The sequence below is a fragment of the Pinus tabuliformis genome, chromosome 6 (genome assembly GCF_031772625.1).
Source record: "Pinus tabuliformis cultivar Carrire ecotype Pingquan chromosome 6, CPIR1, whole genome shotgun sequence".
Lineage (NCBI taxonomy): Eukaryota > Viridiplantae > Streptophyta > Pinopsida > Pinales > Pinaceae > Pinus > Pinus tabuliformis.
The window spans coordinates 1,628,679,827-1,628,691,117 of record NC_142292.1 but is presented as its reverse complement, the minus strand read 5'-3'; the positions used below and the strand labels follow the sequence as shown (position 1 = coordinate 1,628,691,117).

The 11,291-nt window shown below is 34.2% G+C and overlaps 1 long non-coding RNA gene across 1 annotated transcript; it reads left to right on the top strand.

Annotated features, from left to right (window-relative positions):
* The first annotated feature begins 506 nt into the window (after positions 1–506).
* Positions 507–2,224, top strand: LOC149265151 (uncharacterized). The gene is made up of 2 exons (XR_016260040.1): positions 507–716; positions 1,364–2,224. It is a non-coding gene; the product is annotated as an uncharacterized LOC149265151 (long non-coding RNA).
* Positions 2,225–11,291: the final 9,067 nt, after the last annotated feature.

The following is an 11,291-nucleotide window of genomic DNA, read 5'->3' as shown; positions in this document are numbered from 1 at the left end:
ACATTATTTAAGACCAATCTTCCTCTTTTTTTTTTTATTTACATTAAATAAATAAAGTTATGAAATGGATATTAATTCAACTTTTAAAACTTTTGTAATAAGGTAATTATTTTTCAAAATCTATAAATCAATTCACTGTAATTTTTTTCTTAAATATGTTTTTCTTTTCTTATTAGTCCCTGCCCTCAGGCATGGACTATAGTAATCGTTCGCGAGCTATTTAGCATTAATTGACCTGCTTTTGATGCCCGGTCATCAACTATATACCAAGTTTTTTGAAGACATATTTATAAATCACGTTATTTGGCCTCCTCCCGAGGACCTAACGTAATCCGAAGCTAATCCGAAGCTAAACCATATGTTAAAGCAATTAAGTGCGGTGCATTTTCAGCTAACCGTCACGGGTGTATGGTTTTAATGCTAGCATTACTTCTGGCGGGTATGCAAAGGTGGTGTTCCCTGTTACAATGTACGCGCTCTGTGGAAAGGTCCTGCCCTACACCCGTGTCTTTGTGCATGCCCTGCACCCGTGTCTTTGTGACGTCGGCCCACTGCATCTCATTAAATACACTGCTACCCTCCTTTGTCACCTTGCATTGTGATTGTGACTCCGGGGATTTTCGGTTTTTCTTTACAATCTGCGAGCAGCAGGGTTTAAACTGTGTACAGAGGCCGCCGTATTAATATTGCTGGTATTTGCAGAATAACGTTTTCTGGTAAGTTTGTGTTTTCTTGAACCTAAATTCATTGCAAATTTGATGTATTTGCCAAGAGCAGGGTTTAAACTGTGTACAGACGCCGCCGTATTAATATTGCTGGTATTTGCAGAATAACGTTCCAAACTTGCTGTATTTGAGCTACATTCTTGTTTACACCTAATCTATTGATATGCCTTTCTCCGTATTGATTCTTAAGTTGGTCCGACTCAGGGTTCTTTATTATGTGCCTTTTGTCCTAGCATGGCTTTTATGTTATTGTGGAAATGTTAATACAGATAGAAACATTACTTCTCTAATGCTTCCTGCAAATATTTGCATTTTTTCTTACGGACTTTCCTGCCTATTATCTTTATGGGATTCACTGCAAGTAGTGACAAACTTTTCTCTGGCTCGCTAATATTCCTGGTCCTTGCGATTTTAATAATTTATGTTTATTATTCAAGCTTTACATGGTCTATTGTTCAAGCTTTTCATAACAGTATGCTTAGTAACCCCAAACTTTATAGGAACTGTACTTATCTACATTCTTGTTTACATTCTTGTGTGTATGGAAAGCAAGTTGCAGTACAGATGGAGTTTACATTTCCTTGCACGCTATTTTAATGTTTATGTAGTTCATATTTTGTTTCTATGCTCGTGATTAGATTAGATTGCACTATGATCAAATTGGGTATTGTGGTAAGCCTTCAACCTTGAAGCAACTCGCTAGACAGAGCTCAGATTACACTTTACCTGGACTGTGGCAAACTGTAACATTTGGGATCTGTGGCTTAAGCTTGCACTACCTCGGCACTGTGGCAACAGACCTACTCGACACTGTGGAGGATTGTGAAAGGTCTATCAACTTCAGACTGTTGCAGACTTAAAGAGGAGCTCCATTTTGGACTATAGCAGACCTGTGGCACCTCAGACTCCAGAATTCGGACCTGCTTCTGTTGCAATTGGAACCGAGGCCTTCAAACTTGTAATCTCGAATCAACAGCTTAAACATGAGAGGACTGTCTATTTTCGCTCTGTGGAGACTAGCCTGTGGTAGCTCAGACAAACCTGAGGAGTCACCTGTAGCAGCTCGGATCTACCTCTAGTGTATGATCTTGACCTTGGAGCATACCTTTCAAGCTTGGCCTTATGCAGTGAAGCATTGTTGAAGCTTGGAGCAACATTGTTAGAGCATCATTGAATGCAATCTTTAAGCAATTATAGACATTTTGGGATCTCTTGCAGAAGAGCAGTCTTGGTCAAGGAATGAACAGACCTTAGCTATTATAACAGACATGGGGCATCATTTGAAGTAGGCAATCTTGAAGTGTCTTTGAAGAACCTTTTACAGATCTGTTGAAGGATATCCTTCTTCCAGTCTCCGTTCATCGAGGGCATTTTCCAGTTCTTCTGCCAACATTGACGGGTTGCGAGCTTGCTTCAAGATTGTGGGTGATCCCGCAGAAGAGAAGTATCTATACGAAGGGCTAAAATAGACCCAACCATGGAGGGAAAGCCCTTTTGCAGGTCTGGAGAGCCATGTTTCACGTCTGGAGAGCCATGTTTCAGGCACAAGTGTTGCAGATTTGCAGAGCCATGCTGGTTCTCATGGCCTTGTTTCGTACAAACACGTTGCTGCATGCATGTCGATCACATGTCTCCTGTGTAACGTGTGGCCTCGTCGTGAAAGTTACACGAACAGATTTTATAAACATATTTATTTTATAAAAACTATGTTCAACGGTTGAAAACTTTATCTTAAGTGCAAATGTAACCTAAACAATTTTTGAATTTATACTTTTTCGCAGGAATGAACTTTTACAATCTAACAGCAACTGGGAAAAATATAACCAAGTGATCGCAGCATAATTTCATTTCATTTGAAACTTGAAGGTGTATAAACATATTTATTTTATAAAAACTATGTTCAACGGTTGAAAACTTTATCTTAAGTGCAAATGTAACCTAAACAATTTTTGAATTTATACTTTTTCGCAGGAATGAACTTTTACAATCTAACAACAACTGGGAAAAATATAACCAAGTGATCGCAGCATAATTTCATTTCATTTGAAACTTGAAGGTGATCTTGATCTTATGCGGTGCTAAGAATATCTGAGTGTAAGTCATACTCCCTTGCAAATACAATACAAATGGGCCTACAATCCGCAGAAATATATGCATCGTTTTGTTATAAATTATATAATGGTATTTATCATGCAGAACGGTTAAAAACATTTTCATTAGTGTAGGGTTTTATCTTGTAAAAAGAAAACAACAAGACAGGTAGACCTGCATAATGGACAGATGCCACACGGTTCATAGCAAAACAATTTCATTATATCTATGTTCAATTCAGCAAATTAGCGATTTTTATGGTTGCGTGTCTTTCTGGAACTGCTTTCTTTTGTACAGGCACTCGTCATATCAATCGCCCTGTTACTATCTAATTCCCCTATCGAGATCTCCCTCTGCATTAATATATCACAGTCGCGTATTTTTTTTTTGGCTTTGACGTGTTTGCTGAGGATCAATTTGCAGGTTGAACTTAGTGCAGGGACTCGCTGCTTCGCAGCCTCGCTTGTTTTTTTGGTAATTACCAAACAACTATTTAACGAAACAATATTTTTCTAAATCTTATATTTTGAATAGATTTTCAATACTTATGAAATTTTGGCTTCACTCGATATTCTTCTGGATACACTTTAGATTTATTGTCAGCATAAAACTCACTTTAGAGTTATTGTCAGCATAAAACTTGTGACATAAATCAGTGTTAAACATAAACCCTACTTAGACTAATATTTTTTTTATTGAATAACTTTTTTCTATTTACTAATTGTAAATACCAACTTTGTATGATGTTAATATGGTCATGTTAGCATATTTTTATTATTTATAAATTTTCATGTTAAATAATTAAATTAAAAAATATATATTTTAATTAAAAAATGTATATTATTTAATTAAACTGATATTGCATTTGATTGATGTTAAATTAGACAAATATATATTTAAATTATTTTTTAATTATAAACAAATGGCTATATAAATTGATATTGCATTTGATTGATGTTAAATTAGAGAAAGATATATTCAAAATAATTTTTAATTATAAACAAATAACTTAATGGCTATATAAATTCAAATAATGATAAATTTTAAATAAATAGATACATGAAATTATAGATGATTATATGAAATAAGGTAGCCCACTGTAGGGTAGATGTAAGTGTAAATGTTTAACATGTTTAACCTTCTAATGTCATGTCCACCTAGTATAGGGGCATATTAAATATTTAACAAATAACATAAACATTTCACATTTATATGTCGGCTAAAAAAAAGTAAAACATTAAAAGTAATAAATAAAAGGTTAAAAGTAATGTAAAGAACAATGCATATAAACATTTAAATGTCGGCCCAATTAATAATAAAAATTAAAGTTAAAGTCAGTTTGCTATTTTTTTATTTTGTTATTAACTTGTGAATAAGATTTGTTACAATACCATGGGTTAATACCATGGCTTAGCAATACCACATTCCCAAAAACCACAACTTATTTCACAATCTAAATATTTTCTAACAATATGATATGATTCTTAACCATGGATATTCACCCCCACATTACCATGGATATTATTAACATGTAAATAGGATTTGTTACAATACCATGGGCCAATACCATGGTTTACCAATACCAAATGCCAAAAAAGCATAACTTATTTCATAATCAATTTCATAAATATTTTACTTTTATTTAATTTTATAACATTTTTTTTAATCAAACCTAAAAGGAAAAAGGTTATCATTACTTTTGAGATATATATAAACCCTTTCGAGTACTAGAAAAATTTCCATAGAAATGAAATAAAGGTTTCAATAAAATTAAAAACAAGAATACTTTTATATATAAAGATGTGAAATATATAAAATATAAATAATATTGATCTTAACTAAGGATCCATTCTATGAGAACAAATAAATTGATGAACAATAATCTAGGAAAGATATTGCATGATTGTTTTAAGTTTTTCATTATTGTATTTTCTTTGACATGGTTGACTCAAAATATAGGTTTAATATTTTACAACCAATTGAGTTTTTTTAATTTAGATACTTTTTTAAACACAATATCATTGAATCAAAGTTAAGAGAGAGATGGGGTGAGAGTAGAGAGAGGGAGGGAGAAAGTGACAAAGTGGGAGGAAAAAGAGAGAGAGAGTGATGGGGGGAGAGAGAGGGAAAGAGAGGAAAGAAGAGAGGAGCGGAGAGAGAGAATGAGAGATGGAGAGAGAGGGGGAGGGAGTTAGAAGGGGAGAGGGAGGGGGGAGAGAGCATAGACACATAGAGATATACGTGGAGAAAGAGGAGTGACAAGGGAGAGATGGGGAGAGAGTGAGGTAGAGAGGAGGAAACAGAGAGAAGAGGAGAGGAGAGAGAATGGGAGAGAAGGGAAAGAGAGAGAGAGTGATCAAGATAGTGATAGAGTTAGCGGGAAGAGAGAGAGAGAGTGATTGGGGGAGAGAGACAGAGGGAGGTGGGAGAGAATGACAGAGAGAGGAAGAGAGAGAGAGAGAGGAAGAGAGAGAGAGAGAGAGAGGAAGAGAGAGAGAGAGAGAGAGAGAGAGAGAGAGAGTTGGAGGGGGAGATAGAGGGAAGGAAGAAGAAAGACACAAAGGGAGAAATGTGGAGAGAGAGAGGGAGTGATAATTGAGAGATGGAGAGAGAGTGAGGGAGAGAGGAGAGCTAGAGGGAAGAGGGAGAGGATAGGGAGAAGGAGAGAAGAGAAACTGAGAGAGAGAAGGGGAAGAGAAAGAGAGGGAGAGGAAGCCAGAGGGAGTGGGAGAGAGAGAGAGGTAGATATAAAGAGAATGTGTGTATGTTTGTGGGGTGAGATAGAGAGAATGAATAAGAAAGAGACACATAGATACAAATATAGATATTATATAGTTTCACCTCTTTGATCCCTCTCAGTGCTTGATAGATCCAAGATTAAAATGGATCTAGTCTGATAATAAGTGTAAATTTTAAAAATAGAAAAACTCTAAACAATAAACCAATTTAAATTAAATAATTATTTTTAAATCATATATTTTTAAACTCTTCGTTTGTATGTTTTTTAATCTTTCATGATGTTTAGAAAAATAATAATTAACAATATATCAACCAAAAATAATCTCAACAAAAATATAAATTAAAATTGTAAATATATTGACACTTGTCCAAAATTTTAAAATTTAAACAATATTTTAAATATATTTTCCATTTCACTTAAAATATTATTTTAAATGTTTAAATAATTTTAAAATTAAAAAAAATATTAAAAAAATAAAATATTTATTACTAAAATAAAAACATGTAAAATATTCCAATATTATTCATGGGAGGAAACTTACTTCGTTAGTTTACAAAATATATTAATAGGGTAAAAGAAAATTAACATTTTTCTATAAAAAAAATTAACATTTTTCTATAAAGAAAATAATAAAATTAATTGTTATTTTTAAATTTCTAAAGAAAAATAAAATAAAAATATACACATTTCTTAGAAATATCTATTTCAACAAATTAATATAATTCAAATTTAGTAAAAATTGATTACAAAATGAAAAGTTTGTAATTATAATTTCCCATATCAATATAATAATAATTAATTTAATAAATTCTAATAAGAAAACTGATTACAAAATAATAAAATGTATGTGAAAAGTTTGTAATTATATTTTCCCATATCAATATAATAATAATTAATTTAATAAATTCTAATAAGAAATTTAAAATAAGGATTAAATATTCCATTACATTAGATGTGGTATGTAGAAAATCAAATGACCCTAATAAAATAATGATCATGAAACTTGAGCCATAAATCATACACCAGCTTTAAATATATCAAAATGATGGATTATTTTCCCAAACAAAATTTAAAGATATCTAAGAATATTGGTTCAATGTTCAAATACTATTAAAATATACTAAATACTATTGAAATATCCTAAACTATTCTCTTTATCTTTTATTTGAAGATATTTAATTTAAATTTTATTTAAAGATATAAGAATATTGGTTCAATCTTCAAATATTATTAAAATATACTAAATACTATTGAAATATACTAAGCTATTCTCTTTATCTTTTATTTGAAGATATTTAATTTAAATTTTATGTAAAGATATATTTTTTTCTATTGTTTTTAATAATCCTAATGTTTTATAATTATAATTAAATTTGTTTTTTCAAAAATATTTTAATACCCACTAGCTATTCAAAAAGCTTTGTCTAAAAATATATAGAAGTGTGTAGAGAGACTTTGTTTATAAATATATTGAAGACGTGTGGAGAGACTAAATATAACGGTTCAAAGCCCAGAAGAACCAGGACAACACAACAGGGCCTACCTTAACAAAACTTTAGTACAACACAACATAACAACGCCTACCTTATCAAGCTTTGAGATATTTAAATGCACCTTCTTCAAGGATTTTAGTGAAATGGTTGTTGGCCATTTCTTCCATGAAAAGTTTGGCTGATAATTGATTTTATAAAATACAAGCATGAAAGTTAGGGATTCAACTTAAAAAATAAGACCCAGACCATTACTAGCTTTAAACCTGTTAAACTTTACTCCATATGCAGGATGAACCATCTGAGTTGAGCCTAGATAAGTGAACAGTAAGCTTTCTCGACGAGTTCCTATTAGAAAACTCTTGAAGTAGCTTAGCTTCTCTGTTATAAACAAATGCACAACCTCTTAATTAAGCTCCATAAGCATATGGTATTCACTAGCTTAGCTAAATTTAGAATGATGGAACTTGCATGAGATCTGTTTTTCTGAAAAACATAAATAATTGAGATGGACTGTAAAAACCCGAAATTTTATCGGAGGCATTGTAATTTCCTATCAATATTTCAAGAAGGGATTTCGCTATACGCTAGTAGTAATTTCCTGTCAATTTTTCAAGATGGCCGCATTTTACTACAATCTGCTCAAATACATCAGTCATTCATTTCAATATAATATTAAAAGCCATTTCAAACCAAAAAAATCAAGGGATAAAATTAAATTAAGAAAAAATGCAGCTTCAAAAATGTCCACTAACAACATAAAAGAACTCCGCACTTCCACTTAACTCCAGATCCAGAGATATAAATGTGATTCTACACCTAGCTGATTCGTCGCGGTGCACGGCTTGGTTCATGCATTTCAAGTTTTTTTTTAAACGGTCAACAGACAACTACATCATGGTCAACGTAGAACTTTTGAATTTGAGAATGACACAGAGCGGGAATGACGGTGACATGCAGATAAAATGATGAACTTCCAACTAAGCGTCCCTCGAAATTATACAACTTACAAAGGCAACAAACGGATAACAGAAACGGCATTGATAGAATAACCGGTTGAAGGAGATTTCAGATCCATGCCGGACCTGAAGAGAGAATGCTAGAGAAACGCCAAATCGTCACCTTTTAGCTTTGTCTATCTTATGCTTCTAGATGACCATATGTCATGGATGTCCATGATTTACTTAACCATCCGGAGACAGAGTCCTTAACCATCCGACTGACAGAGTCTTAATGACTCTGAAGACATTTTTTTAGATAGCGTTGGTACCTTTTCTTCGTTCTCTCACCGCTACGAAAGTTTCCGGCCGAGTTTTTGGCTACAAAAGTTTTCTGACCACAACCAGTTCTAGTAATCCGTGCCAACGTCTGTCTATTTAAACAGAGACGGAGAGGTGGACCCGAGCCAGTTGTTGGGGATTTTTCTGAGAAAATCTCAAAAACAAACAATCCAAACACACAGAGGCAATGCTCTGTTTCCTTTACTCCAGGATCTTTTTGTGCACAGGGAAGCTTTTAAAAAAATTGACTGAAGAACAGAGTATTACATCACCATAAAAACATTTCTATTCATTAAAACAAAATGTCTGATACAAACTTCATCCTCTTTGCTGAGAGGGATTCACCAAAAAAAACTCTGCCTCTTTTACAAAATGATTTTTACACTGCTGTGTAAAATCTTCATTCACTGCTGTAAAACAAATTTAGATGGATTTAGTGCTGTAAAAGAGCTTACATATATACGAGCCCCATTTTTTGGATATTACATTGCGTAAATATTTTTAACACACTGACCAGACCATGCCTTTCTTTAAATGCACGATACCTTCGACATATAAAAAAAATTAAATTTAAAACCCTTACCAATACTTGTACGGGCACATTTAATTCATTAATTATTTTACCGCGGTCAACCAAAATTGAAATTCACTCCACGCAAAGTCATTAATGCAAGGTTGTATGCAGGTTGGAACAATCAACGGACGAAAATGGTGGAGCAAATCGAACGGAGGAGGAGAATATCGGGAGGCCTTACTTGACTGAACGATAGTACTCGAGATGTCAGAGATGATGACGTATGGGGAGAGCCACGCGCCAACACTATATTTTATCGGGCTCAAATATACGGAAACAACTTTCACTCAAAAGCGGTCCGAGATAAAAGGTGGTTTTGCTGAGCGGTTTGGGCTTTGGTACGGCTGCGTTGAAATTACATATTCAACACTCCCCTTTAATTTCAACAGATGGGCATTCAATCATACCCAAACACTTCCTCAAAAATTCAAAGCTTTTCTGATCCAGTGGCTTTGTCAAGATGTCTGCAACCTGTTCCTGAGTCCTGCAATGTTCTAAGACAATTTCTCCATTGTTCACCAATTCTCCGATGTAGTGAAACCTTGTATCAATGTGTTTCGTTCTCTTATGAAACATTGAATTCTTTGACAATGCAATAGCTGAGCTATTGTCACAAAAAATCATTGTTGCTTTTGCCTGCTCTTGGCCTAAACTTCTCAACATTCTTCTCATCCAAACTGCTTGACATGCTGCTGCTGTAGCTGCCACATATTCAGCCTCTGCTGTAGACAATGCTACAATGGACTGCTTCTTAGAAGCCCATGAAATGGCTCCTGAACGCATATGAAAGACATAACCGGAAGTGCTTTTCCGATCATCTACACTTCCAGCCCAATCACTATCAGTGTATCCAATTAAATCTGAACTTTCTGAGACAGTATATAAAATTCCAAACATTTTGGTATCTTTGACATACCTTAAAATTCTTTTTGCTGCCTGCCAATGTGCCTCCTTTGGCCTCTCCATAAATCTGGAAATTAAACTAACAACATACATAATGTCAGGCCTAGTTGCTGTTAAATACATAAGGATGCCAACAATACTCTTGTACAAACTAGGATCAAAATCCTTGCTGCTGTCCTCTCTGCTGAGTTTTAATCCCATTACTGTGGGAGTGATCGCTGCCTTACATTCTTGCATGTTAAATCTTCCCAATACTTGATTTACATATCTTGCTTGTGAGATAAAAATTCCTTTTTCATTTTGATCTACTTCTATGCCTAAGAAGTATCTCAAGAAACCCATATCAGTCATTTCAAATTCCTCCTTCATGACTGATTTAAAATTCTTAATGAGTTGATAATCATTACCTGTGAAAATAACATCATCAACATATAAGACAACAATCAAAATTTTATCATCTTTTTCTTTGATGTAGACGGTGGGTTCTCCTTCACACTTGTCAAATTCATTATCCAATAGATATGAATCTATTCTGCTGTACCATGCTCTTCGCGCTTGCTTCAGCCCATAAAGAGACTTCTTCAATTTGCATACTTTGTGCTCTTCACCTTTCTTCTCATAGCCGAGAGGCTGTTCAATGTACACCTCTTCCTTTAACACTCCATTTAGGAATACTGACTTCACGTCCATTTGGTAGACTTTCCTTTTGTTTTGTGCTGCTATGGACAGCACTGCTCTCACGGTTTCCATTCTTGCAACCGGTGCGAAAGTCTCCTCATAATCTCTTCCATATTGCTGCTTGTACCCTTTGACAACCAGCCTTGCCTTGTGTCTTTCTATTTTGCCTTCAGCATTGCTCTTAGTCTTGTAAACCCATTTTACTCCAATGACTTCTTTACCTTTTGGTAGCTCAACCAAATCCCATGTTTTGTTTCTCTCTATGGCATTCATCTCCTCATCCATAGCTTTTATCCATTTCTTATCCTTAATTGTATCTTCAAAATGAATAGGATCATCAACATGACAATACAAGGCAAATAAGGAATTCATTCCTTCATCATAAATGTCACTTAGATTTCTAAATTTCTTACCTCTTTCATTTGGTGTGTAAGTGCTTGAAGACGCACTTGAATTTCCTCCTTGTGCTGTGCTTGGAGAAGCACTCTCATTTATCCTCAATGGTGTCCCTTGCTGTCCTTGTGTTGGCGCTGTTGTTTGGGGATGTATTTCAGCCACCTCCTCATCATCTTCATCATGAGACAAATAGTTTTTAACATTCACTGTTTTCTCTATGCTTCCATCCCAAGCTTCCTCTTCAATGAACTGAACATCTCTGCTGACAAAAAACTTCTTGGTGGATGGGATATACAACCTATATGCCTTGGATTCCTCACTGTATCCAATGAAGATACATTTCTCCCCTTTGCTGTCCAACTTCCTCCTTAGCTGATCTGGAATGTGTGCATAAGCCACACATCCAAAAACTCT